Raw genomic sequence first — 18,600 nt, forward strand, 5'->3', positions numbered from 1 at the left:
ATGTTCTTATGAAGGCCTCGGCCTCTATGCCCTGTTGCTGGCCCTGCAGAGGAACTGGTTGACCACTGTGTGAGACAGGACACTAAACTAGATGGACCACTGGTCTTATCCAAAGGGCTCTTCTTATGTTCTTAGGAAGGCCTTGGCTTCCATGCCCTGTTGTTGGACCTCCAGAAGAAATGGTTGGCCACCGTGTGAGACAGGGTGCTGGACTAGATGGACCACTGGTCTGATCCAGCAGGGATCTTCTTATGTTTTTAGGTTATCCACCAATAATGGAAAATGTGGTATGTGAGAATCAGTGTGGAGTATTGGCTAAAGTGATGGTCATGGACAGGAGAGAGAGAGAGGTCTAAGCTCAATAACCTTGGCAGCCATTGCATATAATTTAGCAAAATCACAGCCTCCCAGAATACAGGATGGGAATCAAATGGGAAAGTTTGCTTATGATTTATGGGTCTACGAGCAATAAAAATGAATGGATGGGATCCTTGTTGTCTGGAGAACAGTTCTAATTAAGAACATAAGAACATAAGAACATAAGAGATGCCAATGTTGGATCAGGCCAAAGGCCCATCCAGTCCAACACTCTGTATCCCACAGTGGCCAGAAATACCAGTGCCATCAGGAGGTCCAGCAGTGGGGCCAGGACATTAGAAGCCCTCCCACTGTTGACCCCCCCCCCCCAAGCACCAAGATGACAGAGCATCACTTGCCCCAGAGCCCCTAGCTATACCTTGTGGCTAATAGCCACTGATGGACCTCTGCTCCATATGCTTATCTAATTCCCTTTTGAAGCCGTCCATGCTTGTAGCTGCCACCACTTCCTGTGGCAGTGAATTCCAAGTGTTAATCACTCTTTGGGTGAAGAAGTACTTCCTTTTATCCGTTCTAACCCGACCGCTCAGCAATTTCATGGAGTGCCCACGGGTTCTTGTATTGTGAGAAAGGGAGAAAAGTACCTCTTTCTCTACCTGCTCTATCCCATGCATAATCTTATAAACCTCAATCATGTCACCCCTCAGTCGTCGTTTCTCCAAGCTAAGTGAGTGATGGAAGAAAGAAAACTGAAATGAACGTGTGAGCACGTGCACACACACACAAATGCACAAGTGAGGCTTCATGTGGAACTGTGGACCATTTGGCGAATGAGGATGTGGACCATCTGACAGACGATGACTCAAAATAAGAATGAGGGAAGGAGCCACAGAAGTTGCAGCTAAAGAAGAACTGATATACAGAACCCTTGAAACGGCTGAGATGGACAAATTGACTTTAATTTTGAGAGGACAAGAAGAAGGAATATTCCATAATACATGTTGAAGATTTTATAAATGGTTGGAAGACTATTATAAATAAACAGTATGGACATAGGAACATTTTGGGAGATAATGCAGACTTCATTTTCATATTAATATGCAAAATACTTATGTAAAACTATTTGGCGATAATAATTGTAGTGAACATTGCAGTAAGTGATAGCTAGCTGATAATAGGTAAGTATATGTAACCCCCATTTTATGTATATGTGTTATGTCTGTTTTTGTTTGTCTTATTTATTGAAAAAATAAAATTAAAATTAAAAAAAAGTCGCAGCGCGAAGATTCCACCAGTGATGGGTCAAGATGGGTAGCCGTGTGAGTCTGTCTGTAGCAGTAGAAAAGAGCGAGAGTCGGTATGAGCTTTTGTGAGTGGCTCACTTCGGTCGAATCTGCATTTGCATTTTTTTAATCAGTTTCATGCTGCTGTGACACCGTTTTTCTCTATGCTTCTTTGAATGTTGTTTGCAGAAGATTCTTTTAAAGCAGTGCAGAGGTGCAATGACAGTGGAGCCGCCCTGAAAGGACAATAAACATATGTGGACCTGCAAAAGTATGCTAGCACTCTTGAGGTGTGAAAACGACACCAAATGTAGACAGCTTTTTTGAAGACGGAGTCAAAAGGCTGGGACACCGATGGGAAAGACAAATGCAGATTCAGCCAAAGTTCAGAGGTTGCCCTTTCTTTCATGCCCAGGGAAATGCTGATTGCCACTTTGGGGATCAGGAAGCTATTGTTCTCCAGACCACTTTGGCCAGGGATCCTGGAGGGGTTCCCCCCCTCTTCTGGGCATGGTACAGGGGTCACTGGTGGTGTGTGGGGGGGAGGTATTTGTGAATTTCCTACCTTGTGCAGGGGGTTTGGACTAGATGACCCTGGAGGTCCCTTCCAACTCTGTGATTCTATGATTCTAAATTAACCAAGTCAGAACCCCACTTTGTTTGCCATATTCTATTCTGTTGTCTTTACTGTTTTTGCAACCGGAGTCATAAGCAGCAAACCCCCATCCCACAATAAGCCTCATCCCACAGGAAAACATGGAAGAATTTAAACTCTGTTTGCCACAGTACATTCTTATGCTGGCTGTTAGTAATTTCCCAGTGTTTGACGTTTGATCCGGCTACTGCGCGGTAGTTCACTCTGGGGCAAACAGCCACACCTCCCCACCCCATTGTTAGTCTTTAAGGTGCTGCTGGACTCCTGCTCCTGCTCTTTTCTACTGCACCAGTGATGGGGGAACTGCTATCCTTAATTCAAACCTGTATGTGGATGTCTAGTTGTGTGCTCATGGTTTCAGATGAGTAGCCGTGCTGGTCTGTAGTAGAAGTGCTTGATTTGAGTCGTAGCACCTTAAAGATCAACCAGATTTCCAGGCTGTAAGCTTTCGAGAGTCAAACTTCGCTCCTTGAGCGTATGCTCAAGAATTCACCACTTTGCTCAGACCTCCGGATAGCAGCAATGGCTCAGGAAAAAACATTCTGGCTAATTTTATTACTGGCTGCTGAAATTTGGCATCATGATCATTTGTGGGATCATGATTTTCTCTGATGCGAAAAGGAAAAAAGGGGGCTCGGAAGTGCCTTTATCTTGTAAAGAGTTTGCATTTGTAGCTTGACAAGAATGCTTATTTTGGCTGTGACCTTCCTTGATTTGACTCAGAGATCTACCTTGCATTATTGAAAACGAGTACCACTTAAACTACTGTGCCCATGTTCAGGGCTGGGCAAATGCCTGTTAATAAATGAACCACATTTTTTGCATTTAATAGTATAATAATACAGATTCTGAACAAGAATGTTTGTGAGATTATCAACTGTTTTTCGGTTGGTTTTTTTTTTAAAAAACAACAACACGATTGCTTCACCAAAAGGGGGAAAAAAGGGTTTTATTTGGACAGAACAAATTAAGTGTGTGTTACAGTGGATCATCTTTTTTCCAGATCAAGGACAGTTCGTGCCCTTTCCTTCAACCCAATGTTGGCAGCCTCAAGCATCAGCGAAAGAAAAAAAATCAGTCCCAGGAGCACGTTTTGGATTTTCCAACTTCTTGCCTAAAATTAGTTGCATGGCATTTTATAATCTTAAAATATTTTAAAACAGGGGGCAATGTAGCCATTCAGGGCACTATTTCTTACACCAAAATGTCCCTTTAAAAAGTCAGGATAACGAAAATAGCACTCAGACAGCATTGCTGTGAAAGAATACAAATGCCAAAGTGGATGACCGTTTGCCTTGACGAATGCATCCAGTCGAGGCAAGTCATGAGCTGAACTCAAATATTTCAGCCAGTGTGCTGTGGTGGCTTAGAATGCAAGCCCTGGAACTGGGGGATTTGGGTTCATGTCCCCCATCATTCTGTGAAGACTGCTGGGTGGCCTTGGGTCAGTCACCCTCTCTTACAAGGTGATGGTGAAGAGAAAATGGGAGAGAGAACCTGGGAAGCCACCCTGAGCTCCTTGAAGAAGAAGAAGAGATTGGATTTATACCCCGCCCTTCACTACGTAAGGGAATCTCAGAGCAGTTTACAAACTCCTTCCCCTTCCCCTCCCCACAACAGACACCCTGTGAGGTAGGTGGGGCTGAGAGAGCTCTTGACAGACACTGCCCTTTTTCAAGAACAGCTCTTATCAGAGCTATGGCTTGCCCAAGGCCATCCAGCCAGGTGCAAGTGGAGGAGTGGGGAATCAAACCTGGTTCTCCCAGATTAGAGTCCGCACTCCTAACAACTACACCAAATTGGCTCACCTAGGAGGAGAAGGACTAGAGAGAAAGCTACAGGGATGACATCGTGAAGTGCATCTGGTTCCATGGCTTACACAGTGGTGCAATGCATGGCTTATACCATGTCCAGCTTTTCATGGCCTCAACGTAATGGGCTATGCCCCCTATTTGGAGCTGAGCAAACAGGAGCAGGGGGCCAAAGGAGATGTCGTCGTTCTTGAAGCCAGTCTTTCTGGGTGCCCCCTATTTGGAGCTGAGCAAACAGGGGGCCAAAGGAGATGTTGTCGTTCTTGAAGCCAGTCTTTCTGTGGCCTTTCCCTAGTGCCGCCAGGCCTCCCTCTTGGAGCAGCAGTGGGAGAAAAATTAAAAGCAACCTGGCAGTGTCATCTGTGCCACTATATCACTTCCAGAGAAAACCCAGAAGTGTGGTAGGGTAGCTCTAGAAACTGCTGGAAACTTTATGGTTTACCATAGAGTTTCTGCCAATTCCTAGAGCTACACTACATCACTTCCAGGTTTTCCCCACAAGTGGTATAGTGGCATAGCTGATACCCTGCTCTTCCGTGTCCACAACCCATACCCTGCCAACAGTTGTCCGACACAGCCTGACAACCCTACCCTCACCCTATGCCCGTATCTCTTTTAGGCTTCCAACTCCAGCCTGGGAAATTCCTGGAGATTTAGAGGTGGTACCTTGGGAGAGTTGAATTTGGGGACAGGTATCTCAGTGGGGACATAAAGTCATAAAAGTCTGCCCTCCAAAGCAGCTTTCATTTCCTTCAGGGGAACTGATCTCTGGGGATGTTGTAATTCTAGGAGAACTCTGGCCGCCCACCTGGAGGTGATAACCTTAGTCTCTTCCAAGAATTGGTTTGTCTTTAGACCACTTTTGCACAGGAACAGACTAGCAGAGGGTGTCAAACAAGGACCCGTAGGAAGGGCACGGCATTACAGAGGTAGGAGGCTAAGAATTGGGCCGGGGAGACGTTTTTAAATTCCCGGAACTGCTATTTGTTTGAACAAAATAAGAAGCATCACATTCTTCATCGCTAGCCTTGTACACAGAGAAGTGTTATTTCAAAGCTCTAAGAGCCATCGCAAAACAGCCACACCGGAAGGTTCCTGGGATTTCTGTCTCCCTAGCAACAAACATTCTAATATTCTTAGAACTCTCCATTTCTCCCGGAACAGTAACTCTGTACAGCCCAGGCTGCGCTGTGAATCTTCCGCGCCCACAAGCTAGTGAGCGAACAGCCCTATAGAACAACCCTATAGAATCCTGAGCAGAGCGTTCTAAATCAACTCATTACGCTCAACGGTCGTAGCTCTGCCGACTGCGCTGCTACGGAGAAATCCTACACAGGTCTACTCAGAAACTTACTGAAGTGTATTCAAGTAAGGCAGGAGTCCCCATGCCACTCGCCAACACCTTTCCTGGTGTTTTGGGGAAATGGGCGGGGCCAGGGGGCTTTCCTGGCAAGGCTTCTGATGCCAGCCTCCAGATGGGACCTAGGGATTGGCTGGAATTGCAGCTCATCTCTGGACTACAGAGATCAGTTCCCCTAGAGAAAATGGACGCTTTGGAGGGTGGGTTTTATGGCATTGTGACTCACCGAGGTCCCCGTCCTCCCCAGGCTCCTTCCCGTAAATCTCCAGGAGTTTTCCAACCTGGATCTGGCAACCCTCGTCACTGAAGATATGATTAGCTGTGCAGATTCTTAAAGACATTGCCTTGGCTGCAGCTACTACCACAGCACAGGAATCCTCGCTATGTGATTGAAGGAAAATTGTGGCAGTCATTTTCTGGCTAGCCTTCTGCAGCAGCTGTTTTGAGGCAGCCATTTTGTGGCTGAGCCCACCACACTATATGAGAATTCCAAAGGTGCTGGCAGGCTCAAACAGGTTGGGGACCCCTGAAGTAGGAACTTACTCCTGGGAAAGTGTCCTTTGGATAGCACTGTTAGCCCCCTAGTTTGAGCCCTTTTCCCTTCCTTTTTGGTTCCCCTCCGTCCTTTACTCCCCGGATGAACCAAAATATATGTTATTTTCTTTTTTGAATGGCTCCCACCCCCCCCACCCCCAGATCTCCAAAATATAGCTGCATTGCACACACTGTGATTTTTAATCAGTTCACTGAGTAAACAAATTCAGTTAAACAATCTACCAGTTAATTGATCTGTAAAGCAGCTCAAACCATAACTGTTAATCAAACAAGAACCTTTCATCTGCTAATGCTGTCTTGCAGGGTTTATGCGCCATGAAGCCACTTAGTTCATTAGTCTCCTCTCCCGGCTCAAAGCGTTTAAAAGAATTCGCCAACGAGGGGAATGGAGCTAGTTCACCTTCGGCTGACTGAAAGACTTAATAGTCAGACGTCACTGTGCACAAGTGAAATGATGTTTTCCATCCAGTATTTGTTCCTGTGCCATTAAGGCGGAGAGAGAGAGCTTAAAAATAACCAGCAATTATGCTAGGATTTTTTTTTTTTAAAGACTGGATCTTAGGATCTGTGAAGAACACCATTCAGACACTGGATCCATGTCCTTGTTGTCTGCTGAACGAAGGACCCCATCAACTAAGGCCTGGAATACATTATAAATCAATCACTGACCCAGGGATCATTCCCCAAGTCATTAAAATGGGCAGTCATTCATCTCCTACTGAAAAAACACTATCACTAGAGAGAAGAGGGGCTGTGGTGGCTCAGTGGTTAAGACGCTGAACTGCAGACCGGAAGGTCGGTAGTTCAGCAGTTCGAGACCCGAGTGCTGCATGATGGAGTGAGCTCGCGTCTCTGGTCCCAGCTCCTGCCAACCTAGCAGTTTGAAAGCAAGAAATTGCAAGTGGGTAAATAGGTACCGCTTCAGTGGGAAGGTAACAACGTTCCGTGCGCCTTGGTGTCTAGTCATGCCGGCCACATGACCACGGAGAAGTCTTCAGACAGCGCTGGCTCTTCGGCTTGGAAACGGAGGTGAGCACCGCACTCCTAGAATCGGATTCGACTGGCTTTCAAGCAAGGGAAACCTTTACCTAACCTTTGAGAGAAGAACACTGCATCCAGTTATCTCCTGGTCTCCAACCTACCCTTCTGTCAGACTCACAGCAAACAACGAAATACACTCTTGCAAGAAGGTTTTATTTTATTGAAGCCATGAAGTACTTAGAACAGATGTTCTGTTCAGAATAACACAAAGGGCTTGAGACAGGTATAATAAAGCAAGTTCAAAATAACATGGGCCAATAGATATGGTTCCCGCGCCTGCCTTGAGGGCTCATCTCGCGCTCAAACCTTGAGAAAGCAACGGTTATAGCTGATTAAAACAATTCTACTATTCTCACACTACTGTTCATTATAGACTAAGCAAAAGCCTCCAAACGCAAGCCACCTGTAGCCTTGGCTGATAAGGTTCCTTCAAAGCAACGCTAGCGTACATGGAAAGGAATGTAGTTAATGATGAGCGCTTGAGGGTGAGGGGGGACATGCGCACAAGAGTCCAAGCCAGCTAGGGAAAGGCGGGGGGGGGTAGACACATCTCATATGCATGGAGAAGACATATTGGCAGCTTGCTGACACCTTCCTGGGCAAGATGACTGAGACGGTGGTTATCAGAACAACTCCAGGCTTCCCCGGATAACTCATCCGCCCCAGACACCTTTCAGTCTGGCTTCTGACCAAGCTATGGAACAGAGACGCCGTTGGTAGCTTTAGTTGATGCTCTCCATTTGAATGTAGACAAAGGCTGCACCTCTTCGTTGCTATTACTGGATCTATCAGCAGCCTTTGATACGGTGGATCATGCCATTTTATTGAGGTGCTTGCTTGGAGGATGAAGTTGGAAATAAGGGATGAACCTTGGACTGGCCTAAAACCTGCCTTGCAGGTAGGTGTCAAGAGGGTAGCTTTTGGACGTCACCAACTATCACTGGCGTGGGACATATTGTGCGGTGTTCCATAAGACTCTAAGTCTAGGTTGGGGAGGGGTGAGATGTTGGACAGGAGTGATCAATAGAGATGTAAAATTTCCAGAAATTTTGAAGCCATGGGGGTAAAAAACACTTTCTACCCAGAAAAAACAACAACACCCAGAAGTCTTGGGGAAATTTAAATATATGCTGTACTTACTTTTCTATCAAACTTAAATCATTCCTGTTTTTGGAGTAGCCTGTCATCAATTTGCTGATGATACCCAGCTTTGTATCCCTTATATCACCTGATGATCCAACAGAAGTCTTGAACCTCTGCCTTACTGCTGTGGTCAATTGGATCAGGGTGAACACGTTGAAACCAATGTTCCCTCTAAGCTGTGGAGTCTTGTGAGCAAAAATTCTACTTTGTGAACTACTGGCATAAATGTTGTGAGCAGGTGATTTGGCTACTGCATGAATTAGTTTGCTCTGGAGCCCTCCTTCCTGAGCCAGGACAAAAATGTGTGAGCCAGAGGCTAAAAAACTGTGAGCTAGCTCACACGAACTCAGCTTAGAGGGAACACTGGTTGAAACTGAATCCTGATAAGACAGAGGGAATGCTGGTAGGGACGGCTGCGATCCTGAAGGATAACCGGTTTGGTGTAGTGGTTAAGTGCACGGACTCTAATCTGGGAGAACGGGGTTTGATTCCCCACTCCTCCATGCACAGCTGCTGGATGACCTTGGGCAAGCCATAGTTCTGTCAGAGCTGTCCTTGAAAAGAGCAGTTTCTGTCAGAGCTCTCTCAGCCCCACCTACCTCACAGGGTGTCTGTTGTGGGGAGGGGAAGGGAAAGGGGGTTGTAAGCCGCTCTGAGACTCCCGAGTGAAGGGTGGGGGTATAAATCCAATCTCCTCCTCCTCTCCTCTCCTCTCTTCTCCTCCTCTTCCCACTTTTGATGGGAACCAGCCAGCCCTCTCTGATTTAGTTCAGTGCCTAGGGGTTACAGTGGACCCAGCATTACGACCGGAGAAGCAAGCCAATGTGGCTGCCAAAAAATAAAATAAAACCTGCCAGCTTCATCTAGCCCAGCAGTTGGCCCCTACCTCACCTTGGCTGATCTCATCATGCATACCCAAGCCGTGGACACCTTGAGGCTAGACTACTGTAACAGACTGTACACGGGTCCTCCCTTGAAGTCAGCTCGGAAACACCAGTTGGTACGGCACACAGCAGCCCGATTACCCAGCAGAACACATATGTCACACCCACCTCGCTGTTGCTCCATTGGCTACCAATCAGTTACCAGGCTCAGTTCAAGGTTCGGGTTATCACCTATGAGACCCACATACCTGTGGGGCTGCCTCTCCTATTGTGCTCTGCTGCAGCAGCTTTGGATCAGAGCACAACCTTTTGAAGGTTCCTCCAAGCAAGCTGATAGAATCCGTGACCACTTGCTCAGGTACACTCACCGGGGTGGCCCCCATCTTGTGGAACAGCCTGTCTAAGGACGGGAAGAAGGCTCCCATAGTACTGTTCCCAGGGGTCATTTCGTAGAAAAAGAGGTACAGGAGCTCATTAGCATAACCCATTAGCATACTTTATTTGCATATGCCACACCCCCTGACATCACCGGAAGTGTGTCAGAAGGCAACACCCACCGCTCAGGCTCCACTGGACTGTTTTGGATTGCTAGCTATTGGGGGGGGGGACGTGCAGATCTGCCCTCACAGAGGAGGAAGAGCTTGTACCTGAATAAACCTTGGTCTTAAAGGTGCCACTGGACCTGTTTTGGACCGGGGGGGCGTGGGGGGGCTCTGCAACTTACCTGGCTGCTTCTTGCTCTGACTGAGGGCTGCTGGGAGCAGGGGGTGGGGCCTGTTGCAAGTGCCCATCCGCTGGGCTCTTTACTGCCGGAGCTCTGCTCCTGTGCGCTCCTGCAGGAAATGACCCCTGGTTGTTCCACAGAATATGCCAAACAGAAAAGTTCAGGAAGGCATTCTTGTAATGATCTGCAGTGGGACAGAACGCTCCAGACAGGGAAACGGGGAGCGGACACCGCATTGCTTTCGTAATCCTACACACTGCACTGCTCGCACTGTGCTGGCCTGGGCAGTTTGCAGTTCACGTTGTCGTTTAATTTTGCATTACTAGTCCTAGTTGCATTGGTAGTGGTGTTCAATTTTATATTCTTTGTTCTATTGCACTTTTCACTGTATATCTTATCCTGTGTGCTCACATTGTTGCTTCCATTGTCCTTCGATTTTATACCCCTAATCTGATTGCATTTTTCATTTGATAGCCTATACTGTATTACATTGGGGGCCACGGTGGCTCAGAGGTTAAGACGCTGAGCTGCAGACCAGACGTTCGGTAGCTCGCCAATTCGAGACCCGAGTCAGATAGGATGGAGTGAGCTCCCGTCTCTGGCCCCAGCTCCTGTCAACCTAGCAGTTCGAAAGCAAGAAATTGCAATTAGATAAATAGGTACAGCTTCGGTGGGAAGGTAACAGCGTTTCGTGTGCCTCGGCGTTTAGTCATGCCGGCCACATGACCACAGAGAAGTCTTCGGACAGCGCTGGCTCTTCGGCTTGGAAACAGAGATGAGCACCGCCCCCTAGAGTCGGATTCGACTGGCTTTCGAGCAAGGGAAACCTTTACCTTTATTGTATTACATGCTTTATTTTTCTATTTTTTCCTGCTTTTTCTGCTCGCATGTGTCGGCATATCTGATGAAGGGAGCTTGGACTCTCGAAAGTTTATACTTCCAAACTCTTCTTGGTCTCTGTAATGCGACTGGATTAGGATCTAGATTTTTCCCCTCTTTTTGTACTCTGTAATCCACTTTGAGTCTCAGTGAGAAAGAAAGGATGTAAATAAATTAAATAACCAAATATGGCCAGCAATTGTGTTAAGGAAAGGATTTATTAAAGACTGGAATTCTGTCTCCAGCTATACTGGGAGACACCCCCCATCAGCAACCTGCTCTTCCTGCAGCCGTTCAGGGTGACAGCAGGAGAAAAATTCCCCCCCCAAATTGCCATTGGGCACACACCATAATGTTTCTTCTGGGGAATCCCTGGAAGTGACGTCACACCTCTCTAGGAATTGCATGGAATCCTAGGGGTTTATCACAGAGTTTCAGGCGATTCCTAGAGAGGCATGGAAGTGATGTCGTGCCATTGACTGATGGTACCCTCCCATGCCCCCCCCCCCGGGATTCCCACCAGTTGAGTCTCGAAAGATTATACCCCCAAAATCTTGTCGGTACCTAAGGTGGTACTGGACAAGAATCGAGCTCTTCTACTGCAGAACAACATGGCTACCCCCTGAAACTATCTCAGGTCAAGGGGCTCTTCTTTTTGTGCTCCGTATAACACCAGACATAGTGATGAAGCTGCATAAGTCGTTCCCATCTTCAGACACTTCTTTGGCTGCCAGATCCTTTTGCTGGGTAGAGGAGAGGACCATGCCCCAGTCTTACTGCTGAGCATGTGGAGCAACATGTGATATCGGCCCTGAACCCAGAGATCTGTACCTTCAAGGGCCCTATTTATTTATTCATTTATTCATTCCTTCGATTTGTAGACCGCTCACCCCCTAAGGGCTCTGAGCGGTTTTGTTGTTGCTGTTCAGTCGCACAGTTGAGTCCGACTCTTCGCGACCCCATGGACCAGCTCCCGCCAGGCCCTCCTGTCTTCCGCCGTCCTCTGAAGTTGGCTCAATTTCATGTTCGTTGCGTCTATGACACTGTCTAACCATCTCATCCTTTGCCGTCCCCGTCTTCTTTGACCTTCAATCTTTCCCAGCATCAGGGTCTTCTTCTCCAGTGAGTGCTCCCTTCTCATTGGGTGGCCAAAGTATTTGAGCTTCAGTTTCATTATCTGGCCTTCCAGGGAACAGTCAGGGTTGATTTCTTTTAGGATTGACTGATTTGATCTTCTTGCAGTCCAAGGGACTCTCAAGAGTCTTCTCCAGCACCATAGTTCAAAAGAATCTATTCTTCGGCACTCGGCCTTCCTTATAGTCCAACTCTCGCAGCCATACATGACTACTGGGAATACCATTGCTGTTTTTCATATACGATTTATCACAATCTCTTCCTAGGGCCACACACATACAATTGAGGGGGAATTGACTAACCTAACAGGCACCCATAGCGGAGTCTTCGTTGTTATAGTCTCTTTTTAACCATCTCCCCTGCCCCCCCCCTTAAAGGAAGGTTTATACAAACAGGGCCTGGTGCATACAGGCATCCAAGCCCCATATTACCAGGAGGGGCTACGGCTCACTGGTAGCGCATCTGCTGGCATGCGAAAGGTCCCAGGTTCGACCCCCGGCATCTTCAATTAAAAGGACCAGGCAGCGGGTGATGTGGAAGACCTCAGCCTGAGACCCTGGAGAGCAATGAAGTGGGGCCGTGGCTCAGTGGTAGAGCATCCGCTCGGCACGCAGGAGGTCCCAGGTTCAACCCCCCGGCATCTCCAGTTCAAAAAAACCAGGCAGTAGGTGATGTGAAAGCCCTCCGCCTGAGGGAACCCTGGCAGTAGGTGATGTGAAAGACCTCCGCCTGAGACCCTGGAGAGCCGCTGCCAGTCTGAGTAGCCAGTCCCGACCATGATGGACCGATGTTCCAATTCAGCAGAAGGCAGCTTCATGTGTCTATGCGCGGTGAAGGGGAGGGACGTACACCCCACTCTAATGCCACGGGATAAAAATGCTCGGCCATCAGGGCAAGTGTCTGAACGGGGCCTAAGAACCACCCCAAAGCAACGCCACACTCGAAACGGGCCTTTGTTTTGTTTTGTTAAGTTCAAGCTCCGCCGGCTCCCAGTTACGGGCTCAGGTGCCACTCCTCATGAGGTGAGACGCGGGCTCCCCGGAGGTAACGCACAAAGCCATTCCGAATCCATTTAATCTTTGTCAGCCGTGGGCTCCTCCATTTCATCCGCCCGTCTCAACAGGGCTCCTTTGTTAGCAACACTTCCATTCCAGGCCGAGTGTATGCACTCAGAGTAACTGCTTAATGGTAGGTATTAAGTCGCACATAGAGCAGAAATGTTTTAGTGAAAGCTTTAGCGCTGGGGGACCTCGGCTCCCGGTGCCAAGATGATAACTTGTTAGCCAGACCTTTTCTGTAGTGATTAATGTTTGCATGTAGCGCGACTCGTATGTAACGGTCCTGTGATCTTGCTGCGAGCTACCGCCAAGCTGCGAGCCCGTCGACCCCTCCTCGCTTAGAGGAATTGAGTGGCATGGGGGGGGGGATAACAAAAATAACTTTTCAGGATCAAAACAGCCTTGTCTTACAGTCACAGGGTAACGTTCCACCTTGGTCTGTCTCCTAAGGAGGGTTTAGCAGCTGGAAACTCAAAACGATCTTCTCGAGAGACTCAAATGTAATCGCAAGTATAACATCCAGCTCCAAAAGAAACAACCGTTTCCATTGTGAGCTGCATTATTATTATTATTATTATTAGTAGTACTAGTAATAGTAGTAGTAGTAGTAGTAGATAGTCCCTTTCTCCCATATTTATCCTCCCAACCACTCTCTGAGCTTTTTTGGCCGACTGGACATCTGATCAGATATGGAATTGCTTTAATACCTGATCTCTCTGTTTACACGGTATTTATCATATGATATTACTGTGTGTACATTGTTATACTGTACACCGCCCTGAGCCCATTTGGGGAGGGGAGTATATACATCTAATAAAATAAATAAACAAATAAATTACAGTACAATTCTAAATAGACAAAATTTGTGGCAGGGTACAACTTTTTGTGAGTCCCTGCTCACTTCTTCAGATACAGATAGTTGTTTGGTGTGCAGCTAGTTGTTCGGTGTACAGATAGTTGTTTGGAGTCAGTTCGGTGTAGTGCGCGGACTCTAATCTGGGGGAACCGGGTTTGATTCCCCACTCCTCCACTTGCACCTGGCTGGATGACCTTGGGCAAGCCGTAGCTCTGATAAGATCTGTCCTTGAAAAAGAGCAGTTTCTGTCAGAGCTCTCTCAACGCCACCTACCTCACAGGGTGTCTGTTGTGGGGAGGGGAAGAGACAGGAGTTTGTAAGCCAGTCTGAGACACCTTTGGGTAGTGAAGGGTGGGGTATAAATCCAATCTCTTCTTCTACTACTACTATCACTGGGCTTCTGATGCTAATCTGTAAACAAGTACTGTCCAAACACAGGCCAATCGTCTGCCACTGTCTAGTTATTTATTTGGCAACTCATTACTTCATTTTATGCATTACTTTTGTGTATCTCTTTATCCTAACAACAAACATCAAGAAGAACCTCTTCCGGCGTTACACTCCAGGAAGGACATTCAGTTAAGCAGCTCATAGCCCTGTTCAGTTGCGCTTTTGGTGCTTCGGCCTCATATACAGGAAACACGAACGACTCATGATCCTCCCGATAACACACGGGCGCTATTTTGTGTGAATAGGGCAATGTATGTATTTCCCCAGTTTGGTAAACTCAAAACGCATACACTCAAAAAAAAAATCTGGGCTTCCGATGGCGCATGCCGAAATGGAAAAATAACGCAAGTTGCCCTGTCACACAGAATGGTGACTGACAGTGTGCATCGGTAGAATTATGTGTACTTTCCGCCTACGTGCAGCTGGATTGCCAAAAGTTAATAACACAAAAGGGCTCCTGCCTCTTACTTACTGTAATGTACTCCGCCATGACCACGTGCGCGACCGTTGGGCCATGCAGTCATGCAAAGTCCTGAAGCTTCGCTCCGAGAGAACAATAGCCAAGCGGATCCTAGCCCGCACCTATCAGAGGGCCAGGTCTGCAGCCGAGAGCCTATGGGACTCTCGGCTACTGTATATAGCCTATAGGGAAGTAGGGGGTGTGTTTTGGTGAAGGGTTTTCTGTGCATATATACCGGCCTGCGAGCCGGCTCACTTCGTCTTGTTCCTTCTGAATAAAAGTACTGTTGCTGAAATCACTCAACGCTTCTCAGTACTTTTCACTTGCATTCTGCCTACTGTTATTACGATTACCAGGGCTATTTTTGGGCAGGAACGCACAGGAACGGAGTTCCGGCTGGCTTCAGAGTTGGCCACGCCCACTACAGCCAAAACCTCTGCGTGCGAGAGCAACACACACACCCCGGCGACTCTGAGGCAGGTGGGCCAGGGGGCCCCTGGAAGGATCGGGGAGGCATTTAAATGCCTCCTTGTGCCTTCCCCGGCTTGCCCAGGCAACCCAAGGGAAGGCATGGGGCGTGGCCTAATATGCTAATGAGCCATGCTGTCATGGGTGTGGCCTAATATGCTAATGAGTTTCTGCTGTTGGGTGTGCCCTATTATGCTAATGAGTTCCTGCTGGGCTTTTTCTACAAAAAAAGCCCTGACGATTACCTTTTTTTGCCATCAAGTCGTAGCTGTGTTACGGTGACCCCGTAGGGTTTTCAAGGCAAGAGACGTTCGGAGGTGGTTTGCCGTTGCCTGCCTCTGCATAGCAGCCCTGGGCTTCCTTGGTGGTCTCCCAACCCAGTACTCACCAGGCCTGACCTTACTTTGCTTCCAAGGCCCGACAAGAATGGGCTGGCCGTACAGTAATTAAATTGTTCATGTCCAGAAAACAATGGAGCTTGGTAGAGCAAAGCATTCTTCCAGGGGAGGTTGACCACGCCATGGCACTGGGAAGGGTTCAGCTTCCTTTCTTGGCCACCGTCCCAGTCATTAAAAAGAAGAATTAAAACTCTGCCAAATAATCTGTTCCTGAACCAGAGTCCACAAACGGAGCATGTGTGACTCTGCCGACTGTAAATCATTTATTAAAAAATCACACAGTGTCCCAGTTCAGACACTGGACTGATAACTTTCAAAGGTGCAACTAGAATCATAAGAGAACATAAGAGAAGCCGATGCTGGATCAGGCCAATGGCCCATACAGTCCAACACTCTGTGTCCCACGGTGGCCAAAAATACCAGGTGCCATCAGGAGGTCCAGCAGTGGGGCCAGGACACTAGAAGCCCTCCCACTGTTGCCCCCCCCCAAGCACCAAGAATACAGAGCATCCCTTGCCCCAGACCGAGAGTTCCTATTTAAATCAACTTATTTATTTACTTTATCCGTACCCTGCCCTTATCTCCCCGTGGGGACCCAAAGCAGCTTACACTGTTCTCCTGTCCTTTGTTTCATCCTCACAACAACCCTGCGAGGTAGCTGTGTGACTGGCCCAGGGTCACCCAGCAAGCTTCTGCGGCACTGCAGGGATTCGAACCTGGGTTTCCCAGTCCCAGTCTGACACTTTAAGCATGACACTATGTTGGCTCTCGTGGCTTTCTTGATATTCTTGCAAACCAAGACATGAGGAAAGGAAGGAGGGGTGAAGAAAGGCAAAAAAGGTGCTGACATACAGACCTGATTCTTCATTAAAGGAGAAAAAATTTACTTATTGCAGGTTTGGCTATTCTGGCTTCAGAAGGGACAGTGGCCTTAGGAACGCTGCAACCTGACGTTTCTCCTGCTCCCACTCTCCCTTCCAGTGCCAAACGTATGAAACACACTCAACGAGATCCAGCTTAAGGACAGGAAAATGTTGCTGTAAGTACATCCGGAGTGATGTGGCCGTCACTGGTCTCCAGGCCCTGTGTTCTTTTCCCGATCTTAACAAACTCCATGCTCAGCTGCGATTGGGCATGCAGGAGGGGCCACCAAATATGATACCGAGTGCAAACTCAGACTCAGAGCCCTCAGCGATGTATGGCTGATGTAATTAACGCTCCCGCAGAGTCCCATCGATCCAAGTACTAATTAACGACTGAGCCTATAAGCCCTCACGGCGCAAATATTAAGAAGTGTGTCCTCTCCCGTCCCACCCCCCCAAGCAAATGGAGATGGAGGGATTTTCCAGCAGAAACATGTTTTGCTGTGTGTGTGTGTTTTTGGCGGTGCCCGCCAATGTTCCCTCTAAGCTGTGGGGTCTTGTGAGCAAAAACTGTACCTAGTGAGCTACGGGCATTAAAGTTGTGAGCGAGCAATTTGCCTACTGCATCAATCGGTTTGCTCTGGAGCCATCCTTGCTGGGCTGAGACAAAAAAGTGTGAGCCAGAGGCTAAAAAACTGTGAGCTAGCTCACACCAACTCAGCTTAGAGGGAACACTGGTGCCCGCTTGCTGCTCTGGCGCTGGGCAGGAAGACCATACTTCTGCATTACATCTTTGAAAAGAAGGACACAACTTCAGCCTGCTTCTTCTTCTCCTTCTCCTTTTTTTTTGGGGGGGGGCGAACTGTTCTATTAATGCCAATCAAATTGAGAAAATGATCAAATGAAATTGCATTTTGAGCATCATAAGCTGTGTAATGTCTATTCTGTTAAATTGAGGCCCGTAATTGCTTCTCTGCTGAAAAGATACAACAAAGGCAGCAATCATGGCATGTCATTATCCCGGACTAGGGAAACCGGCCTTTCCGGGGAGGACTTCAAAGGCTCGTGGTTCTCGAATTGCATTTGGCTGCTATTGTTGGAGCGCAGGCAATCTTGATTAGGTGTTTACACGGAGGTAAGGCACAGTGCAGAGAGCCTGAGTGCCTTGGTCTAGAGCCATTAAAAAATTGTACATTATGTCCCTCGCTTTGAAGTAAGGAGTCTGTAGGGAGGAAAGCAACTCAGATTGAGTACAGCTGAGGTAGACGGGGCCCACTGCCTCCTTCTCTCTCTCTCTCGCTCTCTCTCTTTCTGTCACTCTCAAAGAAACTCATCAAGTTCTTAGGGAATCAGGCAGCACTGCAAAAAAGGAGTCGATGCTTTAGAGAATTCTCTGCAAATTAGGGGAGCATTTTGCTGTCGCCCAGGTTTGGACAGCCGCCGGTGCAGGTGTGTCCTCGTTTAATAACGATGACGATAAAGGCCCCCCCAAAGGCTTAAACGCTTTCCTTCGGGGCACCTTAGCATGCTACATTTCGTGTTTAAAGGTAAAGGTAAAGGTTCCCTTGCTCGAAAGCCAGTCGAATCCGACTCTAGGGTTGCGGTGCTCATCTCCGTTTTAAAGCCGAAGAGCCAGCGCTGTCCGAAGATGTTTCCGTGGTCACGTGGCCGGCATGACTAAACACCAAGGCACATGGAACACTGTTACCTTCCCACTGAAGTGGTACCTATTTATCTACTTGCAATTTCTTGCTTTCGAACGGCTAGGTTGGCAGGAACGTTTTCTGTTTACAGATCCAGAAAGAGGGACACCTGGCACCATCAAAAATTAGGAGATACAGGGCAAGGATCCCGGTTAGAATTTCTGTTCAGGGAAGGACTTTGGGGCACTGAACCGTCACCTCCCCCACTCCTCAAAATGTGCCCTGAAATGCTGCTCTTGGGAGATGCAGGAACTCTAGTTTGGTGTCCTGGTTAAGAGCGCCGACTCTAATCTGGGAGAACCGGGTTTGATCCCCCCACTCCTCCACGTGCAGCTGCTGGTGTGACCTGGGGTCAGTCAAAAGTTATTTCAGAGCTGTTCTCTCAAGAGCAGTCCTCAAGAGAGCTCTCTCGGCCCCACCTCCCTCATAGGGTGTCTGTTGTGGGGGGGGGGAAGGGATAAGCCACTCTAAGACCCCTTCGGGTAGTGAAGGGCGGGGTATAAATCCCATCTCTTCTTCTTCTTCCTCCCCCCCCCCCGGGTCCTAGGGGTGCTAAC

At 47.9% G+C, this 18,600-nt stretch overlaps 1 protein-coding gene across 1 annotated transcript in view; it reads right to left on the reverse strand.

Annotated features, from left to right (window-relative positions):
- The window catches only part of LOC107119192 (chromosome unknown open reading frame, human C11orf63), a 61,390-nt gene that overhangs the window by 20,083 nt on the left and 22,707 nt on the right, over nucleotides 1–18,600 (reverse strand). The window lies entirely within an intron of this gene.

This window comes from Gekko japonicus, unplaced genomic scaffold (genome assembly GCF_001447785.1).
Source record: "Gekko japonicus isolate JY-2015 unplaced genomic scaffold, Gekko_japonicus_V1.1 scaffold750, whole genome shotgun sequence".
In the NCBI taxonomy this organism is placed as follows: domain Eukaryota; kingdom Metazoa; phylum Chordata; class Lepidosauria; order Squamata; family Gekkonidae; genus Gekko; species Gekko japonicus.